This window comes from Saimiri boliviensis, chromosome 6, assembly GCF_048565385.1.
Source record: "Saimiri boliviensis isolate mSaiBol1 chromosome 6, mSaiBol1.pri, whole genome shotgun sequence".
NCBI lineage: Eukaryota > Metazoa > Chordata > Mammalia > Primates > Cebidae > Saimiri > Saimiri boliviensis.
Window position 1 is genome coordinate 45562713 of NC_133454.1, and position 19342 is coordinate 45582054.

The 19342-nt window shown below is 37.9% G+C and overlaps 1 long non-coding RNA gene across 1 annotated transcript in view; it reads right to left on the reverse strand.

Moving 5' to 3' along the window:
* LOC141584742 (uncharacterized) overlaps nt 1-19342 on the reverse strand; it is an 83271-nt gene that overhangs the window by 62662 nt on the left and 1267 nt on the right. The gene's annotated exons all lie outside the window — the stretch shown is intronic.

Consider the following 19342-nt stretch of genomic DNA (forward strand, 5'->3'; position numbering starts at 1 on the left):
TTGAACATTGAGAAACAAAGGATAGTGCTTTGTGAGAATCAGAAAATCAAGGAAGTGAGCCCTAAAATTATATCAGCTTATTTCCTGGAAAGAATATCCTCCCATGCTGTGGCACGGGGAGGAAGAAACTAAAAAGATTCCAGAAAGTTCCCTGCATTAATAAGACAAAGCAGAAATAATAAGGAAAAAAAAGAAGTCTAGACATTACAGTTCAGAATACTGGGGAAGAGAAAACTTCAGAGAGAAAGAAAGAGAGAGCATGCTCCAGAGATATGCAGAGAATCTTCCTGATCTTTAGCTGGGTACTAATCAATATGTGTGAAAAGAGACTACCCAAGGCTAGGGAATAAAACACCCAAAATGATTAGAAAGAATAATCTTTACAGACCACACAGGACCAGAAATAGTTACTGTCATTACAAGCCAGAGTGAAAAACCTTATCAAGTAACAGGACATAGAATAAACAAAGCTATTTTGCATCAGTAGAGGAGGAAAACTAATCCTATCTTAAGTATGCTCAGCCCCAGCTTAAAAAGATTGAAAATGAATTATTACCAGAAATGGATGAACTGTTTCAAATAAAATTTAGCTGCATCATAGAACTACAACTAGGGTATATATGGGAACAAAAAATATTCAACACCTAAGAGGTTAAAATTGACAATGCTTAATATCAAATCAAAACTTAGTCAAGAAAGAAAGCAGAAGAATAAAACTCACAATGAGAAGAAATATTAGTCACAATTAGAATCACAATGAGAAGAAATATACCAATCTAGAAATGCCAACAGTGATAGAATTAAGTATACAAGAATAATAAAACACTTATTAAAATGGTTCTATTTATGTTAAGGAAGCTAGAAGAAAGATTGAACATCTTAATTCAAAATTCAGAAAATTAAAACCACAGTGAGATACTGTATTAGTCTGTTTTCATGATGCTGATAAAGACATACCTGAGACTGAGAAGAAAAATAGGTTTAACTGGACTTACAGTTCCACATGGCTGGGGAGGCCCCAGAATCATGGCAGGAGGTGAAAGGCACTTCTTACATGGTGATGGCAAGAGAAAATGAGGAGGAAGTCAAAGTGGAAATCCCTGATAAACCCATCAGATATCATGTAACTTCATCACTATCACGAGAATAGCACGGGAAAGACCAGCCCCATGATTCAGTTACCTCCCCTGGGTCCCTCCTACAGCATGTGAGAATTCTGGGAGATACAATTGATATTGAGACTTGGGTAGGGACACAAAATAGCTAAACCATATCATTCCAACCCTGGCCCCTCCAAATCTCATGTCACCACATTTCAAAACCAATCATGCCTACCCACAAAGTCTTAACTCATTTCACCATTAACCCAAAAGGTCACAGTCCAAAATCTCATCTGTGACAAGGCAAGTCCCTTCTGCCTATAAGTCTGTAAAATCAAAAGCAAGCTACTTCTTTCCTAGATACAATGGGGTCACAGGTATTGGGTAAATACAGCCATTCCAAGTGAGAGAAATTGACCAAAATAAAGGGGTTACCGGGTCCATGAAAGTCTGAAATCCAGCAAGGCAGGTAAATATTAAAGCTCCAAAATGGTGTCCTTTGACTCCATGTCTCACATCCAAGTCATGCTGATGCAAGAGGAAGGTTCCCACGGTCTTGAGCATCTCTGCCCCTGTGGCTTTGCAAGGTACAGTCAGCTGATTTCACAAGCTGGTTTTGAGTATTTGCAGCTTTTCTGGGTGCACAGTGCAAGCTGTTGTTGTATCTATCATCCTGGGGTCTGAAGGATGGTGGCCTCCTTCTCACAGCTCCACTAGGCTGTGTCCCAGCAGGGACTCCATCTTGGGGCTCTGACTCCATATTTCCTTTCTACACTGCCCTAGCAGAGGTTCTCCATGAAAGTCCCACCCCTGCAACAAACTTCTGTCTGTACACTCAGGCATTTTCATACATCTTCTGAAATCTCGCTGGATGTTTCCAAACCTCACTTCCTGACTTCTGTGTACTCACAGGCTCAACTTCATGTGGAAGCTGCCAGGGCTTGAGGCTTGCATCCTCTGAAGCCATGGCCCAAACTCTACATTGCTCCCTTTTAGTCCTGGCTGGAACAGCTGGAACACAGGACACCAAGTCCCTAGGTTGCACACAAGGACACTTGTGCCTGAGGCATACTTGTGCCTGAGGACCCTCGAACCAGCCCATAAAACCACATTTTCCTCGTGGGCCTCCAGGTCTGTGATGGGTGGGGCTGCCATGAAGATCTCTACTAGCATGACCTGGAGACATTTTTCACATCATCTTGGGGATTAACATTAGGCTCCTTTTTACTTATGCAAATTTCTGCAGCTGCCTTGAATTTCTGCCCAGAAAATGGGTTTTTCTTTTCTATCACATAGTCAACCTATAAATTTTCCAAACTTTTATGCTCCCCTTATAAAACTGAATGCCTTTAGCAGTACCCAAGTCACCTCTTGAATGCTTTACTGCTTAGAAATTTCTTCCACCAAATATTGAAATCATCTTTCTCGATTTCAAAATTCTACAACTCTCTAGAGCAGAGGCAAAATGCTACCAGTTTCTTTGCTAAAATATAACAAGAGTCACCATTACTCCAGTGCTCGACAACTTCCTCATCTCCATCTGAGACCACCTCAGCCTGGACCTTATTGCCCATATCACTATCAGCATCTTGGGCAAAGCCATCCAACAAGTCTCTAGGAAGTTCCAAACTTTCCCACATTTTCCTGTCTTCTTCTGAGCCCTCCAAACTGTTCCAACCTTTGCCTGTTACTCAGTTCCAAAGTCGCCTCCACATTTTTGGTTATCTTTTCAGCAATGCCATTCTCTACTGGTACCAATTTACTGAAATAGTCTGTTTTCATGATCCTGATAAAGACACATTCGAGACTGGGAAGAAAAAGAGGTTTAATTGGACTTACAGTTCCACATGGCTGGAGAGGCTTCAGAATGGCAGGAGGTGGCAGCAAGAAAAAATGAGGAGGAAGCAAAAGCAGAAACCCCTGATAAACCTGTCAGATCTCGTGAAACGTATTCACTTTCGTGAGAATAGCACCAGTCTTTCCATGCTGTTGATTCAATTACACCTCCGCCTGGGTCCCTCCCACAACACGTGGGAATTCTGGGAGATACCATGCAAGTTGAGATTTGGGTGGGGACACAGCCAAACCATATCAGGTATCACTACAATACTTTCATAATGACTAAAATAAAAAATAGTTATAACACTATATTCTGTCAATCATGCAAAGAAACTGGATTACTCATGCATTACTGGCATAAATGTAAAATGGTTCAAACACACTGGAAAATAGTTTGACAATAATTGTACTCTTAGGGATTTATCTCAGTAAAATAAAAATTTATGTTCATTCAAGAACCTGTAAATAATATTCATAGCAGATCTAATCTAAATGGCCAAAGCTGGAAGCAACCCAAATGGCCTTCAATGGGTGAGTGGTTAAACTAATTGTTGTATATCCAAATAATGGAATATTATTCAGCAATAAAAAGGAATGAAATATTGATATACACAACAATTTGGATGAACCTCAAGGAAATTATGGTGAGTAAAAAAAGAGATTCACAGGTCTAGATGGTTTTAGTGGTGAATTCTTCTAAATTTTGGGAAATAGATAATAAAATTCATACAAACACTTCCATAGAATAGAAAATAAGAAAATCTTCCAAACTTGCCTTATAATTTAATAATATTAACTTTATAAGAATGGGAAATTATAGGCAAATGTATCTTATTATGAGATGCAAAAAAAAAAACTAACAAAACAAATCAATCATATAGAAAAAAAGAAATACATCATGACCAAGTTAGTTTTATTCCAAGAATGAAAGACTTATTAAACATCCCAAATCAATCAAATCACATTTAGAGTGGAATATTTTAAATCATAGGATAAGCACATACAGGAAAAGATGTAACAAAATTTAACACCCCTTCATAACAAAAACTTTTAACCAGCCAGTAAGGGAAAGAAATGTTCTGAACATAATGAATATACAAAAAACCTACATTTATCACTATACTTAATTGTGAATTATTGAACACTTTCTACTGAATTTTAGAACAAGGAAAGAATGTCTTTTATCATCAGTTTTATTCAATATTGTACAGGAGGTTCTAGCTGGTACCATATGGCAGGAAATAGAAATCAAAAGCACAAATACTAGAAAGAAAGAGGTGGCCAGAATGGTGGCTCTTGCCTGTAATCCCAGCACTTTGGGAGGCCAAGGCAGAAGGTTTACTTGAGCCCAGGAGTTAAAGACCAGCTTGGCCAACATAGCAAGACCTTGTCTTTGCTAAATAAATAAATAAATAAATAGCTGGGCTTTGTGGTGCATATCTATAGTCCCAGCTACTCAGGAGGCTGAGATGGGAGGATACCTTGAGCTCAGGAGGTTGAGGCTGCAGTGAACCATGATCACACAACTGCACTCCAATTTGGACTACAGAGTGAGACCCTATCTCAAAAAATAAAAGGCAAAAAAATGTGTTACAGATGACATGATTATGTATAAAAAATCTGAAACAATCAACAAACAAATTATAAAGATTAGCATCTGAATTTAACAAAATTTCTGGATACAAGGTTTATATTTAGAAATTCTTTATATTTCTATATGCTGGAAAAAAATAATTGAAATATAAAAATGAAGGTTCTACCATATTCAATAGCACCAAAAGCATCATATACCCAAGAGTAAGTATTTTTAAAACATACAAGACCCCTTCACTAAAAAATAAAATATTAGTGAAAGAAAGAACAAAAAAATGAAACAAATGGAGAGATATACAATGCTCATGGATTAGAAAATTCATTACTAGACTGAAATGTCAATTCCTTCTCACATAATTGAATTGAAAACCCCAATCAGAATCCCAGTGCATTTTTTAAATTGCCAAACTGATTCTAAAATGATATGGAGACACAAAAAATCTAGAATAGCCAAGGCAAACTTAAAGAAGAAAAAACCTGGAGAACTTAAATATCTTAACTTTTAGCCTTATTATAGCTAATAATTCACCTACAGTTATTAAATGTGATATTGGTAGAAGGATAGACAAATATATTAGTGGAACAGAATAAGAGCTCAGAGACAAGCTCACACATGACAGACACCAAATTTGATGGCAAGTTTCCACTACAGTTCAGTGGGGAAAAGAATGTTCTTTTTGATAAATGATAGTGTCAATTGGATATCCATGTAAATATCCTTAATCCATCAAACCATAATAAAAAAATAAAGTAAGATGAACCATATATCTAAAAGTAAATGATAAAATAACCAAATTTCTTAAGGAAAACTTCAGAGAATATCTTAATAAACTGAGGATAATTACAGAATTCTTAAACAGATGCCAAAAGCACTAATCATAAAAACGAAAATTTATACCAAATTAAAATGATAGACTTCTCTTTATCAAAGGATACTATTATGAGAATAGAAAGGCAAACTACAGGGAGAAGCTATTTGTGATACATATATCCAAATAGAACTTGTATCCAAAATTTTTAATGAAATTCCACAAGTCTGTAAAAAGAAATTATACTATACAATAAAAAATGAACAAAATATCTGAACATGCACTTTATAAAGAAGATATCCAAATTATCAATAAACTAATTAGAAGGTGTTTAACATCATCAGGAGAATGCAAACTAAAGCCACATGAAGTATCACTACACAGCCCATCAGCAGGGCTTAAATTACCACCGGGTGAAATTTTAAAGTGATACAAATACTTTGGAGAATGGTGTGCCAGTATCTACTAAAGCTTAACATACTCCCACTCTATGACTCAGCACTTCCTCTCTTCAGTATATACCCAGAGAAACGAGTACTTATGTTGACAAAAAGACATGAACAGAAATATTCATAGCAGTGTTCTTTATCAATACCCAAAACTGTAGACCACTCAAATAGCCTCCATATTAGAATGAATAAAGTGTAGTATAGTTGCATGATGGAATTGCATACAATCATACACAAAAATAAAAAAGATAATGTATGAATGATATATAATTCAAGATAGAAAAATCTCAAAAATATTCGAAGTGAAAGTAGCCAGATAAGAAATAGTATATGCAATATAATGCAACTTATATGATGGGCAAAAACATGGAAAACTGGTTTGTGATGATGGAGATTAGAGTAACATTAAACATTATGGTGAGTTCTGACTGGGATGAGACATGATAAAGCCATCTGAAATGCTGGAAATGTTCTATAGCTTGATCTGGCAGGCGGAGATGTTCATCTATACATGTAAAATTTGCACATATGTGTAAAATCTCATATAAGCTATACACTTTTGATTTCTGTACTTTACTATTTGTAAATTATACCTCAGTTTTTAAAATATATTTAGAGAGAGAGATAGCTATTCTGAAGCTTCATTGGCCTTGGAAAGAACATAAGAGTATGGTCCTATGCTAAATAAGGCTCAACAAGAGATGTTTTTAAAATGTCTGCTAATTTTTTGACACCACTTTCATCTAAAATATGAAGTCTAATTCCTTTCCTTTTGAATATGGGTTAAAATAATTATTCACTTCTAGCATACAAACAAGATACAGAGGAAGTGATGCTGTTTGACTTCCAAAAACAAGCTAGAAAATATGACATAGCTGCCACTTAGCATGACCTTCATTCTCATTCATATTCTCTCTCTCTCTCTCTCTCTCTCTCTCTCTCTCTCTCTCTCTCTCTCTCTTTCCATACTACCTACTAGTATCCCAAGGGAAAGAGAATTGGGACAACCTCAACAATGAGTTGGTGATAAGCCATATTTGTTTGTACTAAGAATTGTTTAGAGCTTTAGTTTTAGTTTATTGGAAACAAAAATTAGTTTTCCTTTGTTGCATACAAATGATTACAAACTTAGTGACTTAAAACACTACCTACTTATTATCTTACAATATTTGCAGGTCAGATGTCCAGGCACAGCATAATTGGGTTCTCTGCTCATGGTTTTACTTGAGCAGAGACAGGCTGCATTCTTATCTGTAGCTCAACATTTTCTTCCAAATGTGGTCAGTTTTTGTCAAAATCCAGTTCCCATTCCCTGGATGGCTGCTAGTTTGCTTTCAGCATCTAGAGGCCACCTTCAGGTCTTAGTCATATGGTCTCCATGATACACAGTTCACAACATGGATATTTGCTTTCTTCTCTGGGGCTAACAGGACACTCTAATACTTCCCTTTATTTTTAAAGGGTTCACCTAATTAGGTCAGATCCACAGAAGATAACCCCACTTTGGATTATCTAAAAGACATCAACTCTTAACCTACTCATGGAGGTGAAAGCCCATCATTTTCACAGACTCCACCTGTACTTAAGGGGAGGAACTTGTACTGGGCATGTGTTTCAGGGAGTGGGCATTTTAGGGACCATGTGGGAATTCTGCCTACTACAGTTCCCTTTTCCCTAAATGCAGGGTTCATCATTGTTAATGTAAACATTAATGTGAAATTAAAGACTAGTAAAATATTTTTGTGACTAATACATGTACTTATTTGCCTATTTAGGAATTTATTCTCTAGGACTTCAAAAAGATATTTGAGACAGATTATAATTAGGTTAGTATCATCAGAAAAAGGAGAGATAAAAGGGAAAATGGTATCAGGAAATTTATCTTTGAACATAAAACTCAGCTCTATACTTCTTAGCTTCTAAAACAGAGATGGAAATAACAAGAGCTCTTACTCATACATGTCTTACTTTCTAGAAAAAGAAACATGGAGTAAAAGACAAACTTGTTTCTAGTCTTGAAATCTGAGGGATGTTTTTCCTTTTCCTTTCCCTTTTTTTCTGAAAGATCCTTTAGAAATGGGAAATTTGAATAACATTGTCCTCAATGGCAGTCTATGCTTTATAAAAATTCAGATATTTCAATACAGCTTTTAACTCTCTATGAAATCCTAGGGCATGGAAAACAGCAATCTCATAAATATAAATCTATTCCAGGCGCTCAAGCATTGTAGGTGGGTTAGTTCATTTAACCTTTACAATAACCATATGAAGTAGGTATCATTATAATTATCCTCAGTAACAGAAGAGGAAACTGAGTTGTAGGGCGGCTAGGTAAATTTTCCCATGGTCTGATTGAACAAAGGAAAAAAAATTTGGAAAATAATGAAGAGCTAATAGTTAATCAGTCTCTCAGACCTTGTCAAATATTGGCTGCCCCACCAGGCTTTTGACAGGGGCTGAATGTCAGTCAATTTCTAATTGAGATAAACAATAGTTCTTAAAGAGTTGCTCTTCTCTGCCATTTATTGAATGGAAATTCATATGCTCTATAATCTAGAGGCAAGATGCAAAACACTTAAATGGGCAAAGATGATGTTTCATCAAAAACATTGAAAAAGCTGAACTTTTATTCTTGCCTTATTGAAAGAGAGCCCCATTTCCAGGGGGGTGAGAATAGATGGGCAAACTGCCAAATGAGAACAGGGATAAAGGGAAAAGCAAATGTATGGATGTTCATGTGCATTAAGGTCTGAGAGGTGCAGGAGCAACTCTGGGCCTCTTTTCAGAGAGAGTGAGCTGGTAGAATAGGAAGAGAAAGGAGAAGGAAGATCTCTGAATAGAAATGAAGCAAAAGCAACGAAAATCATAAAAGTTGTGGTGCAGCTTTGTCTCACTGGATTAGAACACAAACATCGAGGTCCTGTCTCAGTTAATAAGTTAAGAGAAACTTTGAACAGGCCCATTCCATTTGTCCAAGCTTCACTTTCCTCTTTGCTTAAATGGAGACTTTATTAATTCCTGGCTGTTACTTCACAGAGTTTTATTTATATCATTCACACATTCATAAAACCTTTACTCATCACATTATATATGTCAGAAACTGTTCTAAGCAGTGGGAATATAAAGATAAAAGACCCAATATTTACCCTTGTAGCCTAGATCCCTTTCAAAAGAAAGTAGGGAATGGAGAGAGGAAAGAGAAATAATGTATTTAGACAGTCTCTAGCCTCATGGTATTCACAGACTTGGAGGGTAATAGGGGATTTAATGAATGCCTAAAAGAGGCTCACAAAATAAATTGTGACATATTGAATGCATATTTGAGAGGGGTGTGTTGGAGAAGCTGACTCCTGGCTTCAATACTCCAAGTGTGTAGAAATTGATTTAGAGGCAGGGAAATAGGAAGTGGGGTGGGTAGGTGGATGGATGAGGGTTTGTAGAACAGGCTAGAAGAAGAATAGTGAAAAAAGCAAGGCTTAGGAATCAATAAGCCCTGCATTGAAATGTAAGGTATATGGTTTACTGCCTGAATGATGACATGTTCCTTGCAGGATTACTATGAGGATTGCAGACAATTTATAGAAAATGGTAAAAACTCTGTAAATGATATTGTAATAATTCTTACTTCAGTTACTGAGAAAATGTGTAAAAGTCATGAGAAAGTATAGCAAGAACTGGAGAGGTGGAACTAGAGGTGAGATTACTGGGCTTCCAGCTAAGAAATAATGAGCACTCAGCACACAGGTAGTAGCAAAAAGATTGGCAGCATGGGGAAGGACATGAAAGGGTAAAGTCTCCAGGACTTGGTGAGAGTGACATCTGCTTAGGCATGGCCTCCTGGTCATATGTTGGCGCTCTTCATAGAGGAGGAAAGTTAAGGCAGGAAAATATGTTACATTGGAGGTATGGAGTAGGGGAGGGGGTAGAAATGAAGCCAGAGTCATTAGTTTCTCCAGCTTCCTGAGGAGAAAGGATGGTACAAGTGCCTAGGACTTAGATACTCCTGGGAACTGATGCTTGGCTTTTCTGAATCCCTGTCTTCGATATTAGAGTCTCGGTCTTCTTGGGCTATTCTATCATGCCCCACTTCCAAGGGCAACCCCTCATTTATCAACCATCCCTCCTCACTCTTTTTTCCCCTTCAGCACTTTCATTTTCTCCACGCACAGAGTTTAGCTGATCTGATGAGTTAAATCACACGCAAACCTAAAGGAACAGTAACCAATGGTGTAATATGGGCACCCACAGTAAACAGCCTGGTAGCAATCTGTGCTTGGCAGACTGTCCTGCCCAGGACACCTAAAATCACATCATTTAGTTCTCCCATGTGCATCTCCAGTCCTTGATAAAGGCATATGCAAAATCAGAGACAACAAGAACAGAAGGCAGCAAATGGAATATAAAATATTGCCACAACCTCCCTCCAACCCCCCACCCCGCCACTCCACCCACTCTTCCAGCAGGAGAAAAGAAGCTTCAGGGAAATTGAGGAGGTGGGAAGATACTTTAGGGCAGAAGATGATTCTCCAGACATAGGGAGGCTTGTATTCCACCGTTCCCGCCTGTTATACAATGCTATGCTGTTTTTCAGGCAAAGCAATAAGATTTGAAAAAATATATATCACCATCAGGACCTACCAAACCATCTGTATGCGTGGGACACTTAAGAGTCTTGGGTAGAACTACGTTGATTTGAAAAAAAAAAAATCTAAATATTCATAAATACCAAGATTTGAAAAGTAGATGCCAGGTTGTACCAGGTGTTCTGGTTATTGAATCAGAAAGTTTGTTCAGTGTACTATTCTGAAAATATGAGCACAGAACCGCACTCCTGGAAGTCCCAAGAGACAACTTGCTCTCCTGTTCAAATGCGGGCAAATAATCTTTCTTGCAGCTTACCTTCATCTTTCCAGATGATCTAGTATGAGAGAAAGAGAGAGAGAGAGAAGAGGAGGACTGACTTTGCAACCAGACTGTGCACATGTGACCATGAACTGTTTCATCTATGGGCTTCTTTTATCTATAGTGCCTTCTAATTTGTTGGTTCTCCTTGTGAATGTGTTGGAGAACCACTGCTTGGGATAGATATGATACTCTGATTTTGGTTTGTATAGCCTGAATTGTGTAGCCTCTTCTTTCTCCAAGTTCTTCCCTATGGACTTAGTATACACTCTAATTCTCAGAGGAACTTGGCTCAGTGCTGGCACATACTTATGCATTCGATAGAAGGTAACTGTTATCATGAACACCTGTCGCATAAATTCCACACTTAGGATTCCCTTTTCTTCTAAACTCTTGTTTCAGAAATTGTGTGTACATTTTGGGCATATAGAGTCTCTACAACTTGTACGGACTCTTGAGATGTTTTGGTAGTTGGCTACTTGACTTAGATTCTATTACCAAATCTAATCTTTGAACTTGACCAAAGCTTGCTGAAGATCACTGCTTTCTCTGATCCTCACAGGAGCCCTTGCTCCTCTCAGGGAGGCTTCTGCTCTCAGGCTATCACCAAAATGTTTGAGTATCACCTCTAGAAAAGAAATCATCAAGACTGTAGAAGGATTGGCATCCATCTCACCCAGACTTTGTTGGTTGTGGAGATAAGCAAGGTAGATGCACATGCAGATGGTTAAGTACATATTTGCAAAACTAGGGATGAGATTATCAAGAACTCATTAGTTTACTAGTTCTCCTTTTTTCCTTTTGCCTTCCCTTCCTTTATTCATTTCTCCCTTCCTTCCTTCTTTTCTTCCTTCCTTCATTTTTTCCCCAACAGTAATTACTCTGCCTCCTATGTACCAGGCACTCACTATTCTAGGTATTTTGGTGATATAAGAATGAACATCACAAACCAGGGTGCCGGTCATCAGGAGCTTACATTTTGGATGTGAGGGGTAGATAGACAACAGACAAATGTGCTAATAAATGAGTTAATTTCAGAACAATAACTGCTATGAAAACAATAAAACAGACAACACAGTCAAGGGTGACTAGAATAGATAAAGTGGAGAGAAAAAAAGCTCTCTGAGGATGTGACATTTGCACTGAGGCTTGAATAACAAGAAGGGCACCTGGCTATTTGAGAGAATGAGCATTTAAAAGGGAGCAGCAAGTACAAAGGCTCTGAACGGGAAATATATCAGGCAAGTTCAAAGAATAAAAAGGAGGCCTATCTGGCTGACATGTATCAAAAGGGAGAGCAGGAGAAGATGAGGTCAGTGCCATGGGGAAAAGACACATTACTGTGTAGGGCACAGAGGCCAGAGGCTTTGATAAGAATTTGGATTTTATTCTGACGGGAAGCCATTGGAAGGTCTCAAAAGAGAGGAGTGATGTAATCTGATTTACATTTTGCAAGATAATTCTAGCAGATGGGTGGAGAATAGAGTGGAACAAACCAGTCTCCTCACTTCATAATCATTTCTATTATTAGATTTAAAAATAATTCAGTGGAGCCTCTACCCTAATCACTTGCTATTGCCAAGGCTCATCACCAACTTTAAAGTACAAAGTTTGGTCCCTGCGTAGAGGTTTATGTCAATGTAAAGTAGGCCCCGAAAACGCTTCCCAGAAACACCAATTTGAATGTACACATTCTGGTACGATTCCTTCTAAAGTTCTTCTATTTTAACCTCACCTACACGTTAACTCCCACAATACAGACACTCTCAACCCTATTCCTCTCTGTGTCCCTCAGTGTCAGCTGAATATTAGAATCACCCAAGGACACTTTAAAGATCAATAGTCAGGCTGCACCACTGATCCATTAAATCAGGATCTTGAGATGGGTCTCAGGCCTCAGGGTTTTTTAAAGAAGTTTCCCAATGTGATTCTCATGGACAACCAAGGCAACCACTGCCTCACCAAAAAAAAAAAAAAAAAAAAAAAGGGCATTTGAGAGCTGCCAATGCTGATGACAAATGGCATGGGACAACAGGACATGGGCATTCCCACTGCTATGTCCCTGGTGGCCCAAGAAAAGGCAGTGAGGAGCTCTCAAATGGCGGGAACATTCTGAAGCTTGAACACACAAAGGCTCACACAGGAGGCCACTCTGCAGTCAGCAGCACGTTGTTCTGCAGTGGGGTGCCCAGAATTGCAAATGAAACTAGAGGACATATTGCCTCTTTAGAAGGAAGTTTGGGGACCTTGGCAAACTGTTTTTTTTAAAAAATGAAACAAAGGATGATTTCATCCAAATAGGATGCCTGTGCATCTAGCACCATAAAGATAGATGCCACCCCTGCTCTGAAGTGCCTGACATCCTACAGAGCTCAAAATGTAAAAGCTAACACATCTTGTCAAGCTCTAAAATAAGAGAGGCAGCTTTCCCACTTTCCTATTTAGTTTTTCTACATTTGTTATGCTTAGCTGCTAGGTTAAAACAAAAAAGAAAAGAGAGAAGATAGTAAAATAAGCCCTAGCAAAGTGCAAGGTGGCATTTTAGTGAAGTGGCATGACCCATTCGAGCAAGTCTTGCATGTTTTGTGTGGTGGTGGTTTGTTATGGGTTTCTTTTTTATGACACAGGGAAATTGACACAGGGCAGACAATGCGATAATTGACACAGGGCAGTCACACACACGTGCATGACTCCAAAGTAAGCACAAGGCTCTATACACTCACCCTAGTAACTATGATATTTCAGGCCAGGTTGTCAGGAGTCCTAGTAAGTAAGGCACTGTTCTTGAAAGTGTACCTACGAGTCACATCCTAAACTAGCTTAGAGCTAGGTTTCCTGTGTTAAGGCTCAGACACTTGCAAGAAGGGCAATGGATTCTATATGAAGGGAAGCTTAGTGAGACAACACCCAGACCCATGATGGATCAAAAAGTTTGGGGGAAAAGAAGGCATAGAGTGAATTTTCCACCCACTCTTTGAGTGCTGATTTAGCTCCCCACAAAACAGTAATTGTAACCTTAAGAAGATCAAGGCAATCTTCAAAGGTCAAAAACTCATGCATCCTAGGAGTAGAAAGTGAGAGTGGCAAGCCTGATTACCTACAATAGAGAAGAAATACTTTAAAGCTCTCAAGAGACAGCACCCTTGGTGACATATGGGTGGTGCCACCTTTAATTGTCCAGCACGGAAGCTCTCCATGGGACTTTCCGGGAAGAAACGGGACCATGAAGTTACCTCCTTTCTTGATGATACACATAGTCAGGGAAGACAAAAGTCAAAATCTATCATTTACAGTGAGACACATTGGTCCCAAAAACCTTGAATCCTGCTGAGTCCTGGAGCTTAAGCATGTATGAGTCTCAGTTTTCCACCAGCACTGTGGTCTAAGAAACAAGAATCATAGTCACTATTCTGACTAGAAGTTAAGGGAGAAAATTTAAAGAACAGGAGAATTCAATGTTTCAAGAGTTACAACATTCCCAAGAAATATTCTATAAAGCAACTCTGGGCAGGCTGATTATTAAAATCATCTGAGGGACTTCTTAGCAACAATATAGAGATTCTGGATCTACTCTGTAACAATCAGCATCTCTAAATGGGGAAGACAGGCCTGGGATCATTTATAAAAAGTTCCCCAGATGATCCCATTGATCTGTTGATTTAAGACTGTTTTATATTTACCAAAAAGTCAAATTTACACAACCAATTAACAGACACTTGCCCTTGACAATTTATAACTCATAGAAAAGTTTTTAGTCAGTGTCCTCTTATAAGATGTTGGTATCATCATCATGAAAATGAGAGACCAATAATTAATGACCTCGAATTTTGCTGTAGAAAAGAGCTCCTTCGTGAGGAACACATAGAGCTGATGAGTTGCTTTCTTCTCAGCTGGATTTGCCATCATGGATTCCACGCTCATAGCATGTCTGAGATCTAGATTAACACAAACAAAAAATAATCTATTCTTGTCTCAGATTGGTAATAATATACTAGACTCTTTTAGCTACTTCAAAACAATGTTTGCTTTAAATCATTTCTGTACAGGGCAAAATTCCATTGCAAATTTCTAAAAGTCCTGCACACTTTATGTAGGGGATTTCAACCTCTGCAAACTTACTAGAAAGAGGAATCAGGGTTGAGGCTAAAATGTAAAGAATGGAGACTGATAGAGACTTTTCTAACAAGAGAGGCACAGAGGTTCAAAATAATTTCTTTAAAAGGAGGAGGGGTCCAGGCACAGTGGCTCATGCCTGTAATCCCAACACTTTGGGAAGCCGAGGCAGGCAGCTCACCTGAGGTCAGGAGTTCAAGACCAGCCTGACCAACATGGTGAAACCCCATCTCTACTGAAAATACAAAATTAGCTGGGCATAGTAGTGTGTTGTAATCCCAGCTACCCAGGAGGCTGAGGCAGGAGAATTGCTTGAATCTAGGAGGTGGAGGTTGCAGTGAGCCAAGATTGCACCATCGCACTCTGGCCTCAGCAACAAGAATAAAACACTGTCTTGAAAAAAAAAGGAGGTGGATTATGTGGAAAAATGGGGATAACAGTAAACAACTTGGTGTCAAGAAGTCAGGCAAAACAGAATATGAAACTAAAAAAGGCCTGATATGTAAAATGCAATGTGGTTTGGTAGAATGGGAGACAGGGTACTGGGTTGAAGCCTGGCTTTACATCATCCCTCTCCCCTTAGATAGCACCTTGTCCATAGGTCAGTTATGTCACTTCTAATGTGAACTTATTAATATATCATGTCTCTCTTCTTCTGCTAGGTTATAAACTTGCTGAGCATGGGAAATATGCATATTAGTATTTGGATCCCTGGTCTTTAACAGATATTCCTGTACTTGGTCGATAAATGTTGATTGACTGAGTGAAGCAGTATAGTCCTGAGATCATTATCTGTGGAACGATTTTGTAGAAGTTCTATGAGCTAATAAAATGTTGAAAATACCAAAATTTGTCCCTAAAATAAGAATCTTGAGCAGTTCCTAGAAAAAAACGTTTGGAATGTATCCATAAGAGTTAATTAAGCTGCATATGGTTCTTGTTGTTGTTTTGTTCTATTTTGTTTATTACTAAAGTCGTCTTTTTTATTAAGCTTTTAAGAAACTGTATCACAGCTTCTCCATTGAAGTCACGCATCTGATCTCTAGGTTTTGCTGATAACCTCACTGCATTGCCTTTACAATGTGTGGCATAAAAGGATGCACCCCATGGGTGTCTGTGACTGGGACTGTTAATAATTGTTTTCCTTTTCTCATTATAGTTTGACATTTTAGAAGCCAAATGTTGTTCCACACTCTATTAGCTTCTTGCCCTGGATTGGGACTGAGGTCTAGAACAAAGAGAAAGTAAAAATGGAAAAGCATGTAAAACTGAAATGGCACAAGGAGGATAATAACTTTAGCTCAAATCACCTGCTGACACCTGGAAATTAAGGAGCAATCACTTACACACACAGATCAAAGGAAAGGTGCAAAGAGACAGACAGAGCAGCCTGCCCTAGATGCTGGCCAGTTCCTTTCTCATGGGTATTGTCAGTTACCAGAGTATCAGTCAGCCATTGCTGCAAAATATACAACCACAAAATTTTAGTGGCATGCAACACTACGGTGTTGATTTTATTCACATGTGGCTGATATAGGCTGGACTTGGCTGGGCAACTGTAAGATGCCGATTGGACCTAAGTCTGCCTCAGGTTTCATCCTTCTTTAATTGAATGCTTCCCAGGGGAAACTTAACTCATGGCAATATGAGAGAAACAAGAGAGGCTGCACAACCCAAGCCCTGACCACATGGACAAGCCCAAACTCAAGGAGGTGGTAAAGAGTATCCACAGAAGTGTCAGAGAAGGAAGTAAATATTTTAGAATGACTAATGTCCATAGATAGAGGGCTAGTCTGAAACATTTCTATAATAATGGAGATAATTATATTAAAGAAGTCAAGGGTAGGTGATACCTGTATTTCTAGGTCCCAGATCATTTTACTGGGAAATGCTGCTGATAGGACAATGAGTTAATACTATATTTCAAGGGCAAATTTGCAATATATATTAGCAATTTTTTTCTATGATGTCTAAGAATTTGTCTGAGATGTATAGAAAGATTTTTATATAAAGTCATCCACCTCACTTTTATATTAGTGAAATACTGGGGAAAATTACAGGTGTCTTGTTGAATAAAATATGTGAGATCCAGATAATGGAATATTTATGCCTCATTTCAATGATGATATAGAAGAATATTTAATGACATGAGATAGCATTGCCAATATTCTTGCTTAACAAAAAAAAAGCAGGTTACAAAACAGCAGATATAATATGATTCTAATTTTATTTTTAAATCATGCACATATGGGTATTCATATTAAGATTCTATAGAGATACAAATAAAACATAATAATAGTTATTTGTGGATGGAGATAATTTTCCTCTGAAATTTATTCTACCTACTACGATCTGAATGTCGGTATTTCCCACAAAATTAATATGTTTGAACTTAATACCCAATGTAATAATATAAAGAGGTGAGATCTTTGGGGATGAGGTTAGTGTCCTCATAAAAGAGGTTGAAGGGAGCTGCCTTGCCTTTCTACCACGAGGTCACAGTTAAGAAAGCACCATCTTGGAAGCAGACAGCAAGATCTCACCAGAAGCTGAATGTCTTGTTACATTGATCTTGGACTTCCCAGCCTCCAGAAGTATGAGCAATAAATGCCTGTTCTTTATAAATTACCCAGTCTAATGTATTTTGTTGTCACAGTCCAAATGAGAAAAGACACTACCCTTCTTCCTCAGCACTAGAGGAAGAATAGATTATCTGGGGACTGTACTTTCCTGTGTGTGGAATGGGCCATAGGATGTTGCTTCTGACAACAGAAGTGAGTGGAAGAGATGTTTGCCCATAAATTTTTGCACAAGAATTTTTTTCTCTCTTCCTGCTGGCTGGAATGGTGATGTCTAGAATAAACTTGGAAGACATATTGAAAATGAAAAAAACTACTACCCAACTTGAAATGCACTCAGGACTCTAATATGAAAGAAAAACTAATTTTTGCACTCTTTAATTCACTTAATTTTGGGGTGACTTTATTATAGCAGCTAGCATAAACTCTGACAAATATAGTGGGCTTCCTAATGATTTTTATTTTCAACACAATTTTCTACACTTTCCAAAATTTCTTTTTTAGCTAAATAGCAATGTGTCATTAACACAAAAATATAGCAAAAATTTTTTAAACCTGGACATCTTACTAAGATTTCCTCAAAATAATGAATGACAAGTGTTTTGAACAGGTACTTTTTTTGGTTTTCTTTTCATCCTGATTAAATACATGAGGAGAAAAACAACTGATTTCTGAATCCCGCTATTTCTGATATGTTCCCTATATTTTGAGGTACTTTTTTTTAACCATGAAAGTTTAAAAGTAGAATTTAAAATGTGAGGTTCAAACCAAACTGTATTTCAATTTCCTTCTGAGACTTGGGACTTGGATAAGTTGCCTAACCTCTTAAAATTGAGTCTCAAATTTTCTCACGTGCAAACCTTGCAAAATTGTTGTGAGAATCAAAAGAGTAGGTTAGGGAGTAAAAACTATCCCAAGGTATAGCACATCATTATGAATGCTCTCTTGAGATGTAAGTTTCCTTTTCTTCATTTCCTTTATCCGTAAAACTTTGATACTTGAGAACAAACACTTAATATTGAGAAATGTGTGAAACATACAATTTTGTTTTTGTAATCTTGCATTTTCACCTCTCGTCCAAATATTTTATATTATTCTGGGCAGGAGAATTATAGCATTACATGACTAAATACAACACTGATTTCCTCTTCCCTGTTCATTTTCCCATTAGGCAGCTGGCCAGTTGAGTTAGGAAGGGAACATGCTGGCAGGCTTTTCAAGGTTAGCATAATACCCCTCCACCCCTTCTCTAGTTTATATTTTGCAAAATATAGCTGAGGCAGAGAATTGTGTTGCTCCAGGCAGAAATTAGAACCTACTTTGTATAAACACAATTAAAAAGTAAAGAGGAGGGGGAGATGCAAACAGAAAAAAAGCCACAGTCTGCAAAAGTACTCTATGGGAATTTCATTGCATGTGTTTTCTGAAAAGACTAGAAATAACAGCTACATACATAATCATGAAGCTCAAATTAAACTCAGTAACTCCTACAACCACTCTTAACCTTGTCTTTATTCCATACCTCTCCTGTCTCATTAAATTAGAATACTGAATCTACTTTAAATCTTATACTTCACATCTATGGACGAAGCACATGTGCACGCTCACACACACACACACACACACACACTTTTAGATTTCAGCTCTCTTGTCTGCTTTTGTTCTTCCCTTTCAGAGTATTCTTTTTATATGTCTCTCCCCATATTTTTCCATCATTCTTTTGACCTCATCGCCTCCCAATTGCTAGGTTCTTCAGTCTTCTCTTCTCCTTAATATTTTCCTGCCTTGTATATCCTACATTGTATACATTCCCACTTTTCTGAATCTTTTCAAGGTGAATATGATGACGTTGTCAGAAAAATGTGTTCACTTATGGTTCCCTTAAATTGCCACGCTGCATTTTAACAGTCACTGTATCAATGTAAGATTTTAAATAAACTCTCCAGAAATAGCTCTCG